The sequence below is a fragment of the Papio anubis genome, chromosome 3 (assembly GCF_008728515.1).
Source record: "Papio anubis isolate 15944 chromosome 3, Panubis1.0, whole genome shotgun sequence".
NCBI lineage: Eukaryota > Metazoa > Chordata > Mammalia > Primates > Cercopithecidae > Papio > Papio anubis.
The window spans coordinates 71,644,894-71,667,482 of NC_044978.1; the positions used below are offsets into that span (position 1 = coordinate 71,644,894).

Consider the following 22,589-nt stretch of genomic DNA (forward strand, 5'->3'; position numbering starts at 1 on the left):
CTTTTCCTGTCTTTTCTCTAGAGACAAAAACCAAAAACCAAACCAAACCAAAATATCCTTCATTTACTCTATGTGTCAAGAGTCCTCAACTTTTAACGATTCACTAGAATGACTCAGAGAACTCAGAAAATCTGTTTGAGGCACTCAGAAAAAAGTTTTCAAAATTTTCCTCACATATCATTTTCCTTTTGCCTGAAAGCAATTTCCCCATATTCTACAGTTTCACAGTGACTAAATGCATGCAGAGCTAAGCTGAAGCATCACTCATAATTTAAAATATTTCTAACACCTTCATACTTGTTTAGGTGCCTTTTTACCTTTTCTCTATATTTCAATACTGTTGTTTATGTCTATTATAGCACTTCAGTGAAACTTTGTATTAAGAAAAACAAAACCTCTCTATAGACTTTGAGCTCTTTAAGCAAAATGGTAATGGTTTAAAATTTCTGTATTTACTGTTCCAGTAAACCACCTTGAATTTAGTACATTCTTGATAACATGCAATGAAATGAATTATTCAATTATGTTATGTCACATCAAGAATTGCATCTGTTCATTATGTGAAACATCACAGTGTTTGTATAATTATATCTCTAAAACTAAGTAAGTATAGATGGATAATGTTTAACTAAAGTTAAATATGTACTAAAAGAACCCATATATATGAATCTAACAAGTTTATATTAGTGTTGATGTTATATTATCAACCTGGCTAGACTAGCACATTCGTCACAATTATTTTTCTAATGTGTTTTCAGATAGGGTAGGCTACAAGAGCTATTCTCTTCTGTAAGTTAGATCTGGAAAGGAGATAACAGCTGTTTGGTAGCATACACCCACTTTGTACCAGTTATTCAATCACACATTAGTGTACTTGCTGCTGTGAGGGGATTTTGCAGATGTAATTAGAGTTCCAAAGAGGTTAATTCTGGGTTAATTAAAATAGAGGTTATCTCAAGTGGGTCTGATCTAATCCTATTGGTGTCCCTTAAAAAAGAGACTGGATGAGACATTAGACATAAAGAGATTTTTAGCAACACCCGAGCTGTAATCACCCTTCCTTTCACATGGATCCTCCCTTTCTGACTGCTCTGTGAACTTTGGGATAGTTGAGCCAGCCCTCATGATTGTGTAAGCAGATTACGTGTAGTAAGCCATATGTGTGCCTATGTCTGTGTGTGTGTGTTTGTGTGTGTGTATTTATATGATCTACCGTTTCTGCTCTTTAGTTAAACCCTAACTGATACAATTTTAACTGACATTTTATAATAATGTTCAACACAGCTGGTACTTTATCTACTTGCTATTTGGATAGATGTACTGAAGTATACATTGTATAGAAAAACAAATTCTTACTGCTGTGATCCCTATCTTAAATGCCCTTAGAGGTCAGACACAATGGAGGTGGTGTGGCCTGTGGCCAACTGGGAAGAACATTTTTATTCACACAACATTTCACAGAGAAATCATGTACATTCAAAGAGAGTTAAATAATGTGTTCGTCAAAGAGCATCCGCCCAGCATTCTACACAAAGGCCATGTACCTCTAACTGCAGAATTCAGACCTTTGTTCTTTAGACCAGCTTTATACCCTGCTGTGTTCACTATCGTCCAAAGCTGTCTGAACCAGTGTTCTGCCCATTAGTTATAATCAGCAAACAACCCTTCATATGTTGGAAGAGCAAACAGAAGAGGACAGAAAGAGAACTCTGTAAAGACAGAACTCTATAAAGTTTCCAGCTGAGGTGTGTGTGTGTGTGTGTGTGTGTGTGTGTGTGTGTGTGTGTCTGACAGAAATGGATCCATTAGGACCCTGTGTCCAATATTTGGTTGGATGCATAGCAGAGGCTTTGTGATTCATGACACCCATCCACCTGTTCCTGAGATACAACCAAGATTTCAGATATAAGCTAGCTTTTTTTTTTTTTTTTTTTTTGAGACGGGAGTCTTGCCCTGTCGCCTAGGAGGCTGAAGGGAGTGCAGCGGCGCGATCTCGGTTCACTGCAAGCTCTGCCTCCCGAGTTCACGCCATTCTCCTGCCTCAGCCTCACCGCACCCGGCTAATTTTTTGTATTTTCAGTAGAGACGGGGTTTCACTGTGTTAGCCAGGATGGCCTCGATCTCCTGACCTCGTGATCTGCCCGCCTCGACCTCCCAAAGTACTGGGATTACAGGCGTGGGCCACCGCACCCGGCCTAAGCTAGGCTTTTAAAAAGTAAAGTGTAGAATCACACAAGATAATATATTAGATACCATTGAAACATGTGTCTTTGTTGTATGTATATTCTGTCTTTTCATATACTTCTTTTCATAACATATACTTTTTAAAGCTTAATATCTATGAAACTATCATGCAAGGGGGGTAATACTAATAATCGCTTTTCTTCTGTCTGTATAGTTCATCTTGCCAAAATTTGGTTTGATTTATCACATTGTCAGTTATCCCTTAGTTGTCATTATGTTTACCTTCAAATCCTCATCAGACTTCAACCGAGAATGAGTGCTTTGCATCATTGCTTGTTTATGTGGAAAATATTTAGGATTTGACATAGATGTAAATTAATCATGTATTAGCAACTCTGAAGTTCAATTTTCACTTCCCACAGGGAGCATGTTCAATCCCTATTGAATAAAAATGAATGAATGAATAAATGAGTGATTAAGATAAAGTTCTTGGGTACCTTTGACTATATCATTAACACTTTCAGTGTGTCTGTGTGTGATCTCAGTTTATCAGAGAATATAGAGATGACAAATAATAAAAATTTTTCATTGATTATTGAACCAAGCCCTGTTTGATTTTATCTGGAAACAAACAAAAATTGTGGCCTAGATGATCTAGAGTATTGATCTCTTCTATTCTTGCACCAATGTTTAACCATTTTTTCGTCTCTTGCACATAAAAGAAATATATAAAATATTAAGGGCAGTTAACATTTAATTTTCACAGTTGATTAGGAAAAAGTGATTCAGTACCTCAGTTCTTGAGTCAATAATACTTTTAGGAGTGTTAAGCATTCCGAAGAATTGTGCACTAAAGTTTGCCTTAGAGTCACTGGTTACTTTAATCATGACTTTCAAACACTCAAGTTGAATACAACAAATTCACCTGAAAAATGCTCATAGTTGTTTGTTCCTTAAAATATGCCAAGGTAACAGTATCATCTCTTTTGAAAAATGCACTCCATTTTAAAATCCAAACATTTCTAATATCAGTGATACATATTAGATGATTCTAGAATAACTTTTGAAAATAAATTTAAATTTTATAAACAAATGAATCATCAGAGAAAATTTCATGGTAACTATTTTGTATCATATTTTAAAATAATGTGCATATTCAAATATATATAAATTAGACCCTCACAGTCTACCATATGCAGGTTTGTGAACACAACCAATTGTTATTTACATCAGCAAGTACCAAAGTGTCTGTGTAATTACATAGCAGGTATTTTTAGGTTAACCAAATGAGCCTGATAATTTTGTTTCAATTTAGAAAACATGACCACAGAGGTACAGATTAACTTATTCATTCTTTTAAATTAATAAACTTCTACAATTTTTTCCCATTTTTGCTTTTATATTTTGTTATTGCTTTTACCCTTAACCTCCCATTACCTTCCTATCAATAGTACACATGCTTTTTTTAATGTAAATCTTTCCAATGAACTTTTCTATACATGTATTTAAATATTCAAACCAGGGTAAAAATCATAGTTATTTAGTTCTAAATTTATATGCACATAGAAATAATATGCACAATAAGTCTCACATTTTTATCTTTCTATTTTTGTTATTTAACATTCTGTTTCAGATCTAGTTTTATCAGATTTAGTTCCTTACCTGACCACCTGACCACTATGTTGCAGAGTTTATCTCCAGCTGTTTCTTCATACATATAATGTTAAAATAAATCACCTTGTAAAGGTCTTCTTGCACATGTATGAGAGCTAGAGCTATGAGAGTGATTAATAGGCCTAGTGTATAAGCTAATTACCTCTTGTTAGTGCCTTCTTCCATTTCTCAGTTGCTGATACCTCTGTGTGAATATTCCTGTTTCTTGCTTTCTTGTTAGCATTCAGAGTACTGCAATTTTAAAAACTGAAATTAATGCTTGTTTCCGCTCAGATATTTCTTCATATGCTGTTTAAGAACACGTGGGAGAAGAGGAATAATATTCAATAGGCTGAGCAGACGGTGTTGTTGCCCTGTCTTCAGTTATGGGATGAATACCCTAGTCTCCAATAGGTAAGAATGAGTAGTCTAAGAGGGAAACTTGCAAGACTTCAGGACAGTCTGTAATCTCAAATGGAGTAACAGTAAATTCAGGAGTTGGGAAAGTCCATTCACCCTGACATATCTCCTTGGTCATATTCTTTTCAGTAACAACTTGCTTTAAAAAGAATCTCTTTAGTATATGTAGATAAATAGAGGACAGGCACAACTTCCATGGGTGCTCAAGATGGAATGCTGTCACACATGCACAAGAATTCCTGGGCCAGCATCAATAACATCAGACCCAATGAGCATACTTCCTTATTGTTAAATGGATGGCAGTGTCCACAAAACACAGAGGAGGATCTGTGTTACCCAGGGCCATGGTGATCAGGAACATCACATGCCTTCATGGGAGGTCAGTGCTGTAATCAGTACCCAGCAAAACGTGGGGCTCCCAGAAAGCTGCCTAGATCTGCTTAGTAAAGACTGAGAATGAAGTATATGCAGCAGTAGGTGTGGATGGTAAATGCAATCAATTTCAGTAACACAGACTAGCTAGTGTTCCTAGAGAATATGAGTCACGTCAGCTGGATTTTCAATGACAACAATGACATGAGCTGCCAGCAGAAACATATCTGGTCCACTTCATATTTATGATGCATATGCCTTCCTGAAGATATATTTCTCTCTAAAATTCAGTTATGATGACACCTATGCATGATCCTGAAGTAAGGATCCTCTCTTGCAAGAAATCAAGGGCTCTAGACATTGTGATAATTTTCCTTAAAGTCATGATAGACCCCAGTAACAACATTATATGAACCATTTTTTGAGACTAATAGGTAGAAAGTAGAGTGGTATTATTGTTTTAATTTATGTAATTAAGATAAATTTTTATATGAGCATCTATTCATCTATTCATTTTCCTACTTGACATTCTGTCTTCTTATTTTGGGAACTGCTTATTGATATAATTGCCCATTTTATAATTGGATTTCCAGAGTTTTGTATGCCTTGCAGGATTTCTTCTCACATTCAAGATACTAAAATGTGCTAGATATATATCCTGCAAATATGTTCTTCTACTGTGAAAACTCTCCTTTCATTATGTATTTTGAGTCATTCACTATATAGAATTTTTCTTTTGAAAATTTATAAAATAAATTTTATTATTTTTTTTAATGACAATATATTAATGCATAGTTATGGGGTACAGTTTGATGTTTCAATATGCATATATATTTTGGAATGATCAAATCAGTGTAATCAGCATATCTATTCTTCAAACAATTGTCATTTCTTTGTGATGAGAACTTTCAAAATTTTCTCTTGTCACTATTTTGAAGTATATAGTACATTATTGTTGACTATTGTTACCCCATTGTGCAATAGTATATCAGAACTTATTACTCCTGGAATAGAAATTCTTAATTTTGATGTAGTCAAAACTATCACTTGGTTCTCTACAGCCCCCAATTTTTTTCGTGAGTTTTGTATACTAATTCTCCCTGTATTGATCATGGTCCACCTATCAGGAATACAGAAATAATGAAAGCTATAATGAGGTGCCCCAGAGATGGCAACACTAGAAGCTGTTGCCACCACTAGGCTAACGGGGTAAATAGAGGAGGTAATGCTACCTGAAGATACAGAGAAGACAGACAGAGAAGTAAGCTAGTCTGCAGGTGAGATCCTGGGCTAAATTACAAGCAGGAATCCCAGTTAAATTTGGATTTCAGGTAACAACTATTGCCACTAAGAGATCGTGAGTGTCAAAAATACACTGGCTTCTCCCTTTCTCCTGCCAGTGACTTTCATTGGCTGAACTCAACTAGAAGACTAATGACAAAGAATCCTGAAAAATACAGTTGACAGAGTAAAGCAAATGGGCTATAGAACCAATATAGGATCATAGACTCATTTCTACCCAAATTTTTAACCAGTGCAATCATCTGTGGCCATTCTACAAAATGATCCAGTCGATGGGGCTACTTTCTGTCAATTATATTGCTCACTATGGAAGAGGGATGTCTTAGTCCATTCTTGCTGCTATAACAAATTACCCTACACAGGACATTTTGTAAACACTGGGCATTTATTTCTCACAGTTCTAGAGCTTAGCAAGTCCAAAATAAAGCCACTGGCAGATTTGGTATTTGGTGAGGGATCATTCCTCATAGACAGTGCTTTCCCACAATGACCTCACAGGGCTGAAGGGGCAGGGCAGAAAGGATAATCGGGCTTTTTCAAGTGATTTTAAAAGGGCACTGATCCCATTCATGAGAATGGAGCTATCATGACCTAATCACTTTCCAAAGGCTCCACTTAATACCATCATTTTAGAGGCTAAATTCCAACATCTGAACTTTTGTTGGGACACCAACATTCAGACTAAAGCAAGAGCTAAACCAAAAGTATAAGACTGAAGTTTGGAGCCTATGGTAGGCTGCGTAAGAGCCATAAAGACCTGTGAATTTACCTCAAAATTACCTACATGTAGCATTGGAATCATCTTGTGTTTTTCATTGTGTATTCTGAAGATGCCGTTAATTGCAATTAACCACAAACTTTCACAACCAAGAAAATATGCAACTTTGATTAAAGATAAAATCATATGAGCCACTGTCCACTTAAATGCTTTTCAGGTAATTCATCACCCATGAAATTAGTCCTACTCAGGATTAAATCCTACTGCATGATACTAAGGCCAGTTCACATCAGAACAAATTGAAAGTAAACATCAAACTATCTTTCAAATGCACTTTAAAAGCTTTAGTCTTTAATTTTTAATATTTAGTTATTTGATCAACAAATTAAGGTTTCTGCTTTATACCAAGGAATTCTTTTAAGGGTTGAAAATAAATAAAAAATCTATAATCCTTGATTTCCAGATGTCTATGTGTGTATGTGTTGTGTAAGCAAGTATCTTACAATCACAGGTTGTTAATTAGATATTTAAAACATTTACATCAAATACTTTCTATATTGTCTGTAAGGCATAATAAAAATGAATGACATATTTGGCTATAAGACTAGATGTATACTTTTAATTGATAAACCAAGGTAAATCATTATTTCTTCTAAATTGCATGAGTCCATTATAAAAGTGTCTCATTCTGTCTTATTTTTATAACAGAATACCTGAAACTGAATATCTATAAATAAAAAAAAAAAATATCTCTCAAGGTTGTGGAAGCTGATAAGTCCAAGGTCTAGGGGCTGCATCTGGTGAGAGGCTTATTGCTAGTGGGTATTCTTGAAGAGTCCTGAGGTGGCACAGGGCGTCACGTGTTGCAAAGTGCTGAGCATGCTAACATGCCAGTTTATGTCTATTTTCCTCTTCTTATAAAACCACTAGTTTCAAGCCCATATTTAAGCATTAATCCATTAATTCAAGAATGGATTAATCAATTTCAATGACTTCTTAAGGCCCAATGTCTGAATACTTTCACAATGGGGATTAAGTTTCAACAGGAGTTTTGAAGGTGACATTCAAACCATAGCAACACACAGTCATTGTTTCCTTAGGCAAAGTCTTTCTGAGGTCGAGTCACTTTCATCACTGATGTTTGGGTATGGAGTTTGTGGAAACATTGTTATGTGAGTCAAGTATATCTGAATTGAAATACACACACACACACACACACAAACACACACATGCACACACACACACACACTTTCATATAGCCAAAACAACCTGCAAAGAAAAATGCATTATTTAATTCATTTTAGAAGTCATGAGTACAGAGGTTAGCATTATTAAGGTTCATTTATAGACCTTTTCATTTCAAATTATTTTGAAAAATGAGTGGGTAGGTTGTAGAAAAAATTTTCACTATAAAATGTAATTTAAAAGTACTAAACATTAGAAGAAAAAGGCACAGTGTTAAATGTATGAAGTAATCTTGAAAAGTTCGCTTACTATGAAAAAATAACTAAAATTAAAGAATTTAACCTGCAAAATCATTGTTATCATTTGGCACAATCACTGTGCCTAAAGTAGCTTCGTATACTGGCGATAAGATATACCTTGAAAATTTTCACATACTTTACAGTGAAACATAAATTTTCTTTGATATTTATTTTAAACTATGCCCAGTAGTTACTAGTCTTAAAAATAACACTTATACTTTATTCATATATCTATAAAGGGTACCCAAGTATAAATATTGTATCTCTTCTTTTTATTTTTATTGTCATTTTAATTAACTTTGTCATATATTTAAAGCATATTCTTCCTGGATCAGGGGATTTTTAATATTTATATTGTTTTGATTAAAGATTGGTGACTTCTAATATCTATCTCATCCCAGACATTTAAACTTGAGGTACTAAAGCTAAAAACTGGCTCTCCTAAGAGAACTAATACGTTTTCTACTCCTTTCCATATTATATAATAATGAGCACATAGACATCAAAAAATAAATATTAAATGAGCTACTCAGGATTAAATAGTAAATGTCAATGGCATTTCAGTTAATTAAACAGATTTTGCTCTTTGGAAATAAGAACATGCAATTTTATACTTTTTTGTTTTTCTAGTAGCAGATATGACCATTTTGAAAATCCAGGGTGTAAAGAAAATTTTATGATCACTTTATTACCTGAAAGGAAATATCTTTTCTCTGAAAAGTCATGAAATAAACACATGATATAGTTGTTTTGTTTTTCTACTTGAGACTCCATTTCTTCTTTTTTTTCCAAAGACTAAGGAGAAAGAGCTTCTTTCAGTTCCCTATAGTTTTATACCTCTAGCAGAGTTAATATACTCTAGTTCGTGTCCTCAAACTCTCAAAAACTATTATAGATTGGAAAAACATTTTTCTCCCTGAGCAGCACTTCATGTCAGGTATTACAGTCTTATAGACCATTCCTGTGAATAATTTCAAATAACAGAATTGATGGTATGGCTATCTTTTAGAGATTGAAGTGGTACTAAACTGAAAAGAAGAGCCCATTTTGTGACAATGAGTCTATTGCATTACTCCAAAGAGTATGGTCAAAGAAAAGAATCCAAGGATTTCTCTAACCTAACTGATATTAAATATACAAAATTAGTTGAAAAAAATAGTATAATAGAAAAGTTGAGATAAAATGGAAAATTGATATTTGATATATTACCAGATTCAGATTCAAAATACTTCCAGTTATTATAAAAAAGGAAACTGGGAAAGTACAAACACATGAAGAAATAAAACAGGCTTAAAATATGATAAGAACGATGCTAACTACCTCCTACTCCATTAAATCCATAAGATATGTTAAATTCATTTGTGTTTAGGCTTTGAACTACAACACAGAAATAAAAATAACATTTTGAAATAAATACAAGTGCACAGTATTTAAGCATTTAGGTAGATAGTAGTTTTGATAGGATATGATAAGATACAGATAAGAAACAAAGACCGTGAATATAAAAAAAAAGATAAAAATAAAATAAAAGGAATTAGAATAGCCATATATTAAATAGATTTTATATTAATAAATGTTTCATTCATAAAGGAACAAAGCAAATCTAGTTTAAAGTAGAAAATAGAAAGGCAAAGCCCAATTATATTGCTTATCTTTAAGGAATTAGAGATAACACTATTATATGCACAAAGTAGTTTTTTTTTTAATGCATTTGCAAAACGATATTATTTTTTCCCCTGGCAGCTATCAAAAGACACAAAGCAAAGACAAGGAAACTTTTTTTAAGTTTATAAAAAATACTAAAGACTTAAGAATTATGTTACTTCTACCTAGGAATGTAGATAGACATTTCAACATTTTCTGCTAATAAAAATCGTCTCTTGGTTTTATCAGTGATTTCTGTCACCTAAGCTTTTCAAGACAGATATTAGACTTACATTTTTTACAAGAGTTGGAAGTTTATGTGTATAAACATATGTGGCACATTGTATTAATTGCTTTCATATATTTTCATTCCTTTTCTTTCATTGGTCCTTTCTGTGGGAGGATTACATATCTTTGCCCTGTTGAATTCAAGCATGACTACATGTCCTGTTTTGGGTAGTGCAATGCCATAGGAAATGTCATGTCTTTATATATATATAGAACCTAAAATATCCTGCCATGACTACTGCTGATGTTTCAGGTAGAGGCTGCTTCATCAGTCTGGGGCAGGACATGGAAGTAAAGTGAGGCAAATTCACAGCTGAACATGATTGGCAGGTGACAGAATGCCAAAATAAACTTTTGTTGTTGTAATGCACTAAGATTCAGGAGGTAATTTTTGCCAAAGCTTAATAAAACCTGGCTTAGTAAAGTATATCAAACAAAGGCAAATACTGAAAAATTAGAGGCCAGCTTATATGCATCTCAGAAACAAACAAAGTTAAAAATCAGGAACTGAACAAAAATTTTCCCATTGGAAAGTTATCAACAACCGCATTATATTAGAAGGTGTAATGCAAACGTTCTTGAAATACTAGGAGAAATGAAAAGAAATTAAAAGAGTGTCATAAACTCATACTGTTAAAGTAAATTAAAATGGTGACCAGTGTCTGAAGAATCCCAGAGCAGACAATGCCAGTTAGGCTTCAGAAGTGACCTTAACCTTGTTTGATTTGCAAACATAAGTGAAAGTTAACTTCAACTATTTCTTGTAAATGCTCATATTACAGAAAAATAAAAACCAACGAGAAGCCACCAACTTACTTGTAATTATATAACTAAGGAACTTCCAGCAAAATGGATGAAAAAGGCATGTATAACTGTAACCAGGAAAACAGTTTATTTGCTCTACTTCTGCATTAACTTCATAAAAGCCTGTCTTTTGTGTTTCATCAATGGAGTCTGAAACCACCTTTGGTTTGGTATAACACTTTCTAATTCATAAATCGCTGTTTTCTTAAACAAATCCCTTAAGATTTTATTGTGCCTCGGCTTATCTTTCAATAGTACGCTGTTTTCAATATTTAAATGATTAGGTTATCGGAAATAAATCTAATGATATAAAATTGAAAAGTAAAATTAGAAAGAATATACAGAAATTTCATACCACACCAACCTAAATAGACACTAAATCTTGAAAAAATTGTAAAATATTCAGTTATTTATAAAATTGCTAAGTAGAAAATAACATTTGGAACAAGAAAGAAGTTAAATGGCAATTATTGACTGTTTTTTAAATAATTTTTCAATTGGTAATAGTATTTCAGAATACATGGATGTAGCCTAATCATCACACTCATAGAAAATCTCCCAGCTTTTTAACAAATTCAAATAATACATGTGAAAGAATAAAAGCATAGATAAGTAAATGGTAGATCATGAAGACAAAAATAAGAAAATAAAATTGTTATGAAGAGCTGAGAAAGTTATATTTAAGCTTTTTTTAACTGAAGAAAATAATCAAGAGCCATAGAAGAAAATAAAAACTTTTAAAAAGTGTAACATGTCTAGAAGATATATTATTTTTTAAAACCTTTAATTGTTGTATTTCATACTTATCTTAAACTTAGGTTTTTGCAAAAATATTGTTCAAAATTAATAATGTTCATAATTAAAAGCAAACATAGTTGTAAAGCCTTTCTAAATCCAATAGCTGACATCATTTTAATCAGTAAAAATGTGAAACTTCCCCATTTAATCTAAAAGATAATTTAACATATAAAAAAGTAAAGCCAAAATAATGACCACAAAATTGGTAAATATTTTAAAATCCAGTTAATCTATGCAGTATTGAGGAGACTGAGGGGAAACAGTCATTTTGCTTTTGCCGTCATATATAAATTGTTGTAAGTTTTGTGAATATTAATTTGATAATGCATAATAAAATACTGGGAAATGGGGCAACTTTTAGACTCTGAAATTCTGAGAATTGCTCAAAAATATTTGCACACATTTATACATAAAGATATTTATGATTTTTTGATTGGGTGGGTGATTGATAATGTTTCAGAAGACTTGCACCTTATTTTTGTGATTATAGTTTCTATTTTTCTTAGGGCGTATATGTTCATATTATTATCTGAAAAACCAATAAAGTTGATTGGAAGACAATGTTTATACAACAATAATGCAAATACTGAAATAACTGTTATTCAACAAGGCAAAGATAAAAGAAAAGAAAAAGGAAGGAGGAAAATTACGTGAAAAATCTATACTTATGGTCTGTCTTGAATTTCTCCTCTTTCATTACTCCTTGAAAACATCCTTTCATCTAATAGCCCATTTTAAGGTTTATCTCATTTATCTCACCTGCCTACTGCCTTTGATCCAAGTGATCAAGCTTTTGTTCTTAACATGTTGCTTAGCTTCTCAGCACCACGTTGACACTGATTTTCTCCTCTCTCAGGCTCTCCTCTGTCCATCTTGATTTCTTTTCTTCCCCATTGTCTCTCATCACTGGTATATCCCTAGGATCTGTCCTTGGGTTTCTCTTTGCAATTGTATTTTTAGTGACATAAATACTAGAATATCCTTCCATTTATTTAGATTATGTTTAACTTTTCTCAATAATTTGAATTTTCTATGTAGAGATCTTACTAACCATTTTTTAAAATTGATTTGTTGCCATTTTAACATCTTGAAGCTATAATAGAAGTTATTTCTTTTTATTTTTAATTTATGTTTCAAGTGTTTATTTCTGGCATATATAATTTTGAATGTCAACTTTTTATCTAGGAACTGGACTAAATGCGCTTATTCATTATGTTCATTCATTGTAGTTTCTTTTTAATTTTCTTTTTTTTCATTTGTTGTTTTTTAATTTTTTAATTTTTAATTGTAGGTGCATTGTAGGTGCATATGTTCACAGGGTAGTGAGATGTTTTGATACTGAAATGCAATGGGAATAAGCACGGCATGGAGAATGAGATACCTATCCACTCAAGCATTTATCCTTTGAGTTGCAAACAATCCAATTACACTTTTTAAATTATTTTAAAATATACAATTGCTATTATTACTTATAGTCACCCTGTTGTGCTACCAATAGTGGGCCTTCTTTACTCTAACTACATTTTTAAACCCATTAACCATCCCCACCCACCCCCAAACCCCCAACTACCATTTTCAGTCTCTGGAAACCATCCTTCTAATCTGTGTGTCCATGAGTTCAATCATTTGGATTTTTAGTTCCCACAAATAAGTGAGAGTATGCAATGTATGTCTTTATGGGCCTGACTTATTTCACTTAACAGGAAGATCTTCAGTTCCATTTATGTTATTGCAGATGACTAGATCTCACTCTATTTATGGCTGAATAGTACTCCATTGTGTATAATTACCACATTTTCTTGATCCATTTATCTATTAATGGACACTTAGGTTGCTTCTAAATCTTATCTATTGTAAATAGTGCTGCAAATAACACAGGAGTACAGATATCTCTTCAATATACTGATGCCCTTTCTTTTGGATATATCCAGCAGTGAGATTGCTATAGCATATGGTAGCTCAGTTTTTAGTTTTTTAAGGAACTTCAAAATTGTTCTCTACAGTGGTTGTACTAATTTACATCCCAACCAATAGTGTACAAGGGTTTCCTTTTCCCCACATCCTTGCTAGCATTTGTTATTGCCTATCTTTTATACAAGAGATTTGGATAAAAGCAATTTTAACTGGGATGAGATGATATCTCAGAGTAGTTTTGATTTGCATTTCACCATGGCACGTGTATAACTATGTAACAAACCTGCACATTCTGCACGTGTCCATTTTTTTAGAAAAAATATAAAAATAATGAAGAGACATACAAATGGCAAGCAGACATATGAAAAGGTGTCCAATATCATTGATCATCTTTTTAATTTTCTATGTATGTGCTCTTTCATCTAAATTTTAAAAGTTTTTTTTTTTTTTTTTTTTTTGCATAGTTGCACTTCCTCAGGCTTCTACTACAATGGTAAATAGTAATGGTGGTAACATTGTGAAAATATTGGTTTCTATGCTGATCTCATGATATACTTTAAAATTATAGTGCAATATTTTTGTTTGTCTTTCTCTACCCATTATTACATTCAAAACATCCATTGCATTCTCAGTTTGATAAGACTTAAATGATTTTTAATGTGTGTTAAATCTTAACAAATTATTGTTCTGTATCTACTGAGATTACCTTGATTTTAAAATTTTGAACCAAACTTTTATTAATTGAGAAAATACAGATTGGTCTTGATATATTATTTTATTATATTCAGGGTGTTTATTATTTTGTTTAGGATCTCTGCACCTATGCTCATAACTGAACTTCAATTTTGGTAATCTTCATATCATGGTTAATATTGCTATCAAGTTTGTGCTCACCACATACAGTAAGTGGCTAATATTTCATCTTTTTATCATCTTAAGAATTCACTTAAGATTCTTGTTTTTTCTTCATTTTATGCATAATAGAATTCATGCATGAAGCTATTTGGTCTTGGAAATCTCTTTAGTTGGAAGTTTATAAGTTTTATTGAGAGGTAAATTCCTTGAGAGTTAGAGAAAGGAAAACAGAAAGAAAAAAGTAAAATTCTCCTTTACTATCTATACTATCCAAGAGTTAACAAAATTGACAAATTACGGATTCTCCTCTTTTACACTCACCCTTTCATGTCTTATATTATCTGTTGTGGTACCATTATTTTTATTTCTGTTATTAATTATGTGGACTCTCTATTCTCCTAGATTGGCTCTTAGCAAATTTATTAGCCTTTCCTGAGAATCAACTTTTTATATTCTTAATCTTTTCTATTGCTTTATTTTATCCAATATCATTTATTGTTTTTCTCTTACCTTGCTATATACTTTCTTCTAGTCTCTGAATTTAATTTCTTCTTATGTATCTGTATTCTTGAGATAAATGTTCACTTACTGTTTTTCAGCATTTCTTCATTACCTGTTTGCATAAATCTTTTTAAATGCAGCTGTATCTTCATCTAATAAGTTTTAAGGTTACATATTTACCACCATAAAATTTAAAAATATTTTATAATTTTTAATTTTATTTTTTGAGTCAAGGTTAATTAGAAACATGCAGCTTAATTTATAAACAATTAGAGATGTTCTAATTATATCAATGATTTCTAATGTCATTTTCCTATGGGAAAATGGTTTGAGAGCATATTCTATATAATTTTTAATATTTGAAATTATATGATCCAGAATTTTGTCAATTTTTGAAAATATTTTATTTGTTCTTATAAATAATATTTTTGACACATTATCCTGTAGATGTTGAGTCAAATTTTTAATTGTTTATTTTATATATTTCAAATACTTATTAATTTTTATCCTGTTTCTTCATTTATTGAGAAAGATGTCTTAATTTTTTTATTCCTATTTTTGGCTCCTCAATATGATTTTTTAATTCTGCCCATTTTTGTTTGCATATTTTGAGTCTATGCTATCAAATGTATGGTAAGAACACAAATTTAGAATACTATGTCTTTCAGATGAATGCAAGCTTTACCCTTAGAAATGTTGTTCTTTACTTCTAGTAATTATTATTTTCCTTAAAATCTGTTTTGTCTACCTTTACTGAAATCACATCAATTTAAATCAGGTTAAGATTTGTACTAAATGTATTTTTATATCATTCTAGTTTAGTATTTTGTGACTTCATATTTTAGAAGAACTGGATGATATTATTTTTTCTTTTTGAAAGATATATTTTAATCCAGCTGGAAAAAAATATTTGTTATGATTTAAAGTATTTAGTTCATTTCAATATAACAGTTTACTTCAAATTTATCAACTATTTTTTTTCTTTGCCTTCATTGTTCTAGGTTGTTTTTTCACTATTTTATTACTTTATTATATTTTATTTATTTGTCTTTATTGGCTTGTTGATTGCATAATTTTCACTCTTCCACGTTTTGTTTTATTTTTCACTCTAGGTTGCAACATTCATTACTAGAGTACAACAAAGAAATTTCCAAACACTTTAGCTCCACTTACCCTGGCAAGGCTTATATGTGATTGTTGTTTTATGTTTTTGTATATGACATACATATACATATATTACATGTATTAATATTTAATATATTATACTTAATATATTTAAATATATGTAATAAATAAAAATATATATTCTACAAGACACAATACTCTTTTACATAGTTAATGTTTACTTAGATTACACATATATTTAGCCTTTCTATTGCTGTTTATTTCTTCATTGTGATGAGTTTCTTCTCATGAACACCACTGTGGTGCAGTTTGCAGTACATTGTTGGTTTTTTTTTTTTTTTTTTGTAGGATGATATCACAGAATATAAAATTTCAGACAAGGGAATATTGTACTTCAGCACTGTGAAGATACCATTTCAGTATTTTCTGACTTCCAGTGTTTGTTTTCTGTTGAGAAATCGGGTGTTTATCTGGTTTTTCCCTTTGAAAGTAAATCTATTCTTATCCCTTGATACCTCAACAATGTTTATGTTTTCTCTGACTTTTGGAATTTTCATGTGCTGTATTTCAAAATGATTTGATTTGTATTTACTTCCTTGCATTTCATAGAGTTTCTGTTATTGTGACTTGATAACCTTTATTAGTTTCAGGAAATTCTTAACTCCAAAAATATTGCTGTGCTTTATTTTCTTTTCCAGTCTTCTAAAATTTCAATAAAATATGTAAGGCCTTATCTCTTTATTTTTTATATCTCATTTACATTTTCAATCATTTTGCCAACACATGCTTAATTTTACATATAGACTTCTGACATATATTACTATTTTTGAATTAATACATTCTACTACTAATTTCCGTATTGACTTTATAATATTTGTTTTTATATTTCTAGTTATGGAACTTTCTTTGGATTGTTTACCATAATTCCTGTTAGATTGTATCTTACCTCATTACAGGTATGAAGTAAAGTCATTTTAATGAATGTGTCTAATATTTCAATTACCTAACTTCCTGTGGGTTATATTTTCAATCAATTGCAGCACCCGAGGCTACATATCAAGCAGGCACAGCCAAACTGGGGCCCCAGGAGAGGCCAGCAGACCAAAGGGTGCTCAGGTCAGACCAGCCTTGTCTGATGGACAAGACTGCCATGCAGAGTTCACGTCCGACAGTTCCCTTAGGGCTAACAACTCCTATGGGAGCAGGTCGAGCCTAGGGAGATGAGCATCCCTGAACGTGCTCCACTTTATGGACTCCCACACCAAATCCTCTGGACTTCATACTGACACCAAATCCTCTGGGCTTCATACTGACTGGAGTGCTGCCCCTGCCACTTCTCTAAGCAACTTTCTCTGCCAAATCAAGTGTCCATTGTTGTCAAGGGGTCTCCTCTTGCTAGAATTCCAGAGGCCTGTGGCAAGAGCGACTTGCTTCTTGCCAATTCAACTCACTCATTCCTCTGGAGTCACTGGGGCCCAGGAACAAGTCCTGGTGCATGACAGTCCTGTGTGGGGTTCCCAGATTCCTCCCCCTTCAGCCCAGGTTCTGTGTCTTCCCTCTGTCCACTCTCAATGCTTCCCCTCTGAAAGACGTCTTAATGTGTGCCAGTCATTTTGATGCCTTGCTGGCAGCTTTTCCAAGACCATCTAGTTGGCTATTTTGCTCTGAAATCTGGACCATTTATTTTAATTATCATAAACAGTATTTGAGATTATTATATTAGTTTCATTTTATTGATAAGAAAACTGAGGCTTATAGATGTTAACATGTTGGAGGTGACATGGCTAAAAAGATATTTCAGATCATTTGTCTCTGGAAACAAGACATATCTGTCTCATGAGAAAGATAATCAATTCTATCTCATGCATTTAGATTAATTTTTCAAATCGTTATGATAGTAAACTCAACTTTAGATTAATTGATTAATAAATTAAAAATATAACATGATGAATGTATAAATTACTGGGCTTGATGTTTGACTTCTGAATGGGACTGTTTACTCTCTGTATAGAACAAGTCTCAGGGACTTTTCTGGTTGCAAAAGTAATCTGGTACTTTCTGGATTTTTAGTAGATTAAAGTAAAACAAGAACAATATAACAGGCAAACTCCTTAAGTTAGACATCACTTACACATATCATAAGAGGAAAATAATTTGTAAATGTTCCCCAATTTTCCTCCATAATTCAGAGAATAGTTTAAGCAGGTATTTTACCTTCAGAATTCAAACACATACAGTTCACCCATTATTCACATATTACTGGTTGAAAGTCTTTTAAGTACAATTTTACTGAAATAATGGGACAACTGCATGACTCTATAGTAAAAAATGTGAAGTACATTTCAAAGTATATCACAAGGTACAGTTAAGCAAACATGAGTGTTTCAAATACACACATTTTTATCAGATCCGGGTAAACCTTCCATTTTTGTTCCTGTCAATCTTTTGACAAGAAAGGCTTGTCATTTTTGTTTAAGAAAGTAAAAGTGCTTACAAATGAATGCTCTTGTGACATAGTAGACTGTTAAATTGTCTTCTGACTCTTGCTGCTGCTGTTTGACCATTAATCACATAAATAGGGAACAATAACATTGGAGATTCATGTTTCTAGCTGTCACAAACACTGGTTTGTCACAAATGTCAGTTACATATTCAGCAAGAACTATGACATTAACAAAGAATTATTTTGGTTCTAGGAAAGGGATTACTCATGCTGCTCCCTAGAAAATCCACTTTTATATATTTTTTCTGCTGACAGATCTGGCAGTTTATCTTTTATTTGCAGTGTCCATATTCTTCACCATCAACCCTACATATTTGAACCATGCATCTATGGAAGAAACTGTAGACAATCGCCAAAGATATCTTAGAAAGCTGTAGCTCACTCATCTGTCATTCTTTATAATACTTACTTTTAGTACCCATACAATGCAAAAATATTTTTAATTAAGACAAAATAAATGAGAAATCTTCGAATGGAGTCATAAACCTAGGCATATATTTTTAAAGGCTTCAAAGTACTGTAACTGAAGAAAAAAGACACAAGACCACAAACTAACTCAGATTCTTTTGAAGTTCCAGATTAAGTAATCTTAATGTAAAATCTTAAATTTATTAAAGATAGAGCTCCAGAAGAATTTGGACCTTCTTGTCCGTTCTTTAAATTGCTGTAATATCTTATTAGCCAATCAATGTAATTATTTTACTTGCTTAAGGGAACTGGTCCATTTACATTTATATTTAAAAAAAAAAAAAACCCTCAAAAGTTTTGTAGAACGTTTATTAACCTAGCCAGTTCCATTGTATTTTCTTTATTCTACTAGATTCTGTCTTGTAAATTAATTGTCTTGTAGAGCATCTGGGCACATATTCAGGCCCTTCATTTTCTCTTTGTTATTGTGATTTCCATTTCTTTATTTTGGCATTTATAATTTAAAGATAAACGTATAGGGATTGTCTTAACTAACCATGTGCTCCCTTCATATAGTTAGTATCTGTAAACAATATCTAAAGTGATCCTCACCCAGGCATCTCTTCCATAGAACTTAAAATTATTGTTTACATAAATAAAGTAAAATAAATGTCATTTTACTGTAGCTTTATTGGCTACTTTGACATAAGTGCTCACTTACAGGATTCACTTACGCTTTAACATCATGAATCATAAACAGTTATAATTTTTCTTATTTATTGTAGGCAGTAAGTATAATAAAGCCCTAGACGAGGAATAGCATCTAGCTCTTGAACTACTTTTCCTTTATTTTTTGTATTCTTCTTCATGCTTTCTTTAAAAGAAAATGATTAAATCACAATTCCTTCCCAACTTTCTTCCTTGAGTTTTATTTATTGTTTTCAAAAATATTATGTATCAAATCCAAATGCATATTTTACTTCAATATAAGACAATCTGTTATGAGAACAACATGTAGAAAAGCTTGAAATGCATGCTCTGAAGTAATAATGGAATACATATAGTCATATGTATTAATAAATCTCTTGTAGTGTTGATAAATCTTAGTGTACCTACAAAAACACAGTTCATTTAGACTTTGCCTCTTTGCGCTGTATTTGCCTACATCCTTTTATGAGACAATCACTCTATTGTCAAAGTAGTGAATTCAATGATTTTTTAAAAATCTTTGATTTAAATCTTTAATGTCATTTCGAGTCAATTTTTGTATATGGTGGAAGATAAGGGTTCAGTTTCATTCTTCTGCATAAGTTTAGACACTTTTCCTAGCACCATTTATTGAATAAAGTGAGCATTCCTTGTTGTTTATTTTTGATGACTTTGTTGAAGATCAGTTGGTTATAGTTGTGTGGCTTAATTCTGGTTTCTCTATTCTGTTGCATAGATCTGTGTGTCTATTTCCATACCAGTACCATTATGTTTTGGTTACTATAGCCTTATAGTATAGTTTGAAGTCAAGTAATGTGAAGCCTCTGGTTTTGTTTTTTGTTCTTTTTGTTTAGGCTTGCTTTGGCTATTCAGGCTCTTTTTTCATTCCATATGCATCTTAGAATTTATTATTTTTTCTAATTCTGTGAAAAATGATGGTAATTTGATAAGAATTGTGTTTAATCTGTAAATTGCTTTGGGTAGTGTGGTCATTTTAATAATGATTCTTCTAATCCATAAGCATAGGATGTTTTTCCATTTGTTCGGGTGATTTATTATTTCTTTCACAGGTCTTTTATAATTCTCGTAGTAGAGATATTTCACCTCCTTGGTTAAGCCATAAATATCCTAAGCCATAAACATAGGAATAAGTCTTCTGGACATTGGCCTAGAAAATAATTTATGATCCAAGACATCAAAAGCAATTGCAACAAAAACAATCATTGACAAATGGAACTTAATGAAATGAAAAGAGCCGCACAGCAAAAGAAACAAACAACAGAGTAAACAGACAACCTACAGAATTGGAGAAAATATTTGCAGCTATGCATCCAACAAAGGACTACTATCCAGAATCTATAAGGACCTTAAACAAAAGACCAAGAAAATAAAAACAAATAACTGCATAAATAGTGGGCAAAGGACGTGAACAGACATTTCTCAAAAGAATATGTAGAGGTGACCAACAAACATGAAAAAAAAATGTTCGACATCACTAATTATCAGAGAAATACAAACTAAGACCACGATGATACATTGTAAGTATATACAATAAGAAAAAAATAAAATGACAATGATATATTATCTCACACTAGTCAGATGGCTATTATTAATAAGTCAAAAAACAACCTATGTTGGTAAGAATGCGGACAAAAGGGAATGCTTATACACTGTTGGTGGGAATATAAATTATTACAGCCTCCATTAAAAACAGTATGGGGATTTATCAAAGACAACTGCACTCATATATTTATTGCAGTACTATTCACAATAGCAAAGACAGGAAATAAATCTGTGTCCATCAATTGTGGATTGCATAAAAATGATACATATAGACCATGTAACACTATGCAGCCATAAAAAAAGCATGAAAATATGTCCTTTGCAGCAACATGGATGCCATTGGAGACTATTATCCTAAGTGACTTGAAAGCAGAAATAGAAGATCAAATCCCACATGTTCTCACTTATAAGCAGGAAGTAAAGACTGATTGCACATAAAAATGAAATTGGAAACAACAGATACTGGAGATGCCACAAAATAGGTGGGAAGGATCAGGGCAAGCGTTGAAAACTGGCTATTGAGTACTATGTTCACTATTTGAGTGATAAGTTCACCAAAATCCCACACAGCATCACGCAATACACCCATTTCAATACCTGCACTTGTGAATCCTTAATCTGAAATTATTTTTAAAAATTCACCACTGCAATTACTCTCCTAAGACTTAGCAAACTTCCCGAACTCATTCTGAAAAAAAGTTTAAAAATCTTTGAAAATTCTAAAACAATTATAAAATATCTTTATTCAAGTTAATTAGATCTCAGAGCTCATGCCTGCAATCCCAGCACTTTGGGAGGCCGAGGTGGTCAGATCACCTGAAGTCAGGAGTTCGAAACCAGCCTGGCCAATATGGTGAAACCTGTCCCTACTAAAAATACAAAATTTAGCTAGGTGTTGTGGCACACATCTGTAATCCCAGCTTTTCGGAGGCTGAGGCAGTAATCACTTGAACCCAGGAGGTGGAGGTTGCAGTGAGCCGAGACCCAAGACTCTGCCACTGTACACTGTACTCCAGCCTGGGTGACAGAGCAAGACTAGGTCTCAAAAAAAAAAAAAAAAAATTACCTAAGGTGTTTATTATTTGTTTCAAAGAATTCATCAATGAAACAAACTGGGTTAGACTTCTCTTTGTGGGAAAGTTGGTGGTGAATTTTATTGATTTAACAGTTTGTTAAGGTATTCAGATTATCTGTTTCATATTGTGTCAATTTGGGTAAGTTATTTTTTCTAGAACTTTATTTCATGTAAGTTATTAAGTTTTTTAAAATTATTCTCTTAATGTCTTTTTAAAATCTATAAGATCGCTGGTGTTAACATCTTTCACTATCCAATCCTGATATTGTC

General features: G+C 32.4%; 1 long non-coding RNA gene across 2 annotated transcripts in view; it reads right to left on the bottom strand.

Moving 5' to 3' along the window:
* LOC110743321 overlaps positions 1-22,589 on the bottom strand; it is a 59,692-nt gene that overhangs the window by 13,470 nt on the left and 23,633 nt on the right. The window contains exon 3 of one of the 2 annotated variants that reach the window (XR_002522163.2): positions 2,467-4,089. The exons of the other annotated variant lie outside the window; for it this stretch is intronic. This is a non-coding gene — a long non-coding RNA (uncharacterized LOC110743321). The remainder of the gene's footprint in view (positions 1-2,466; positions 4,090-22,589) is intronic. 2 annotated transcript variants of the gene reach the window in all.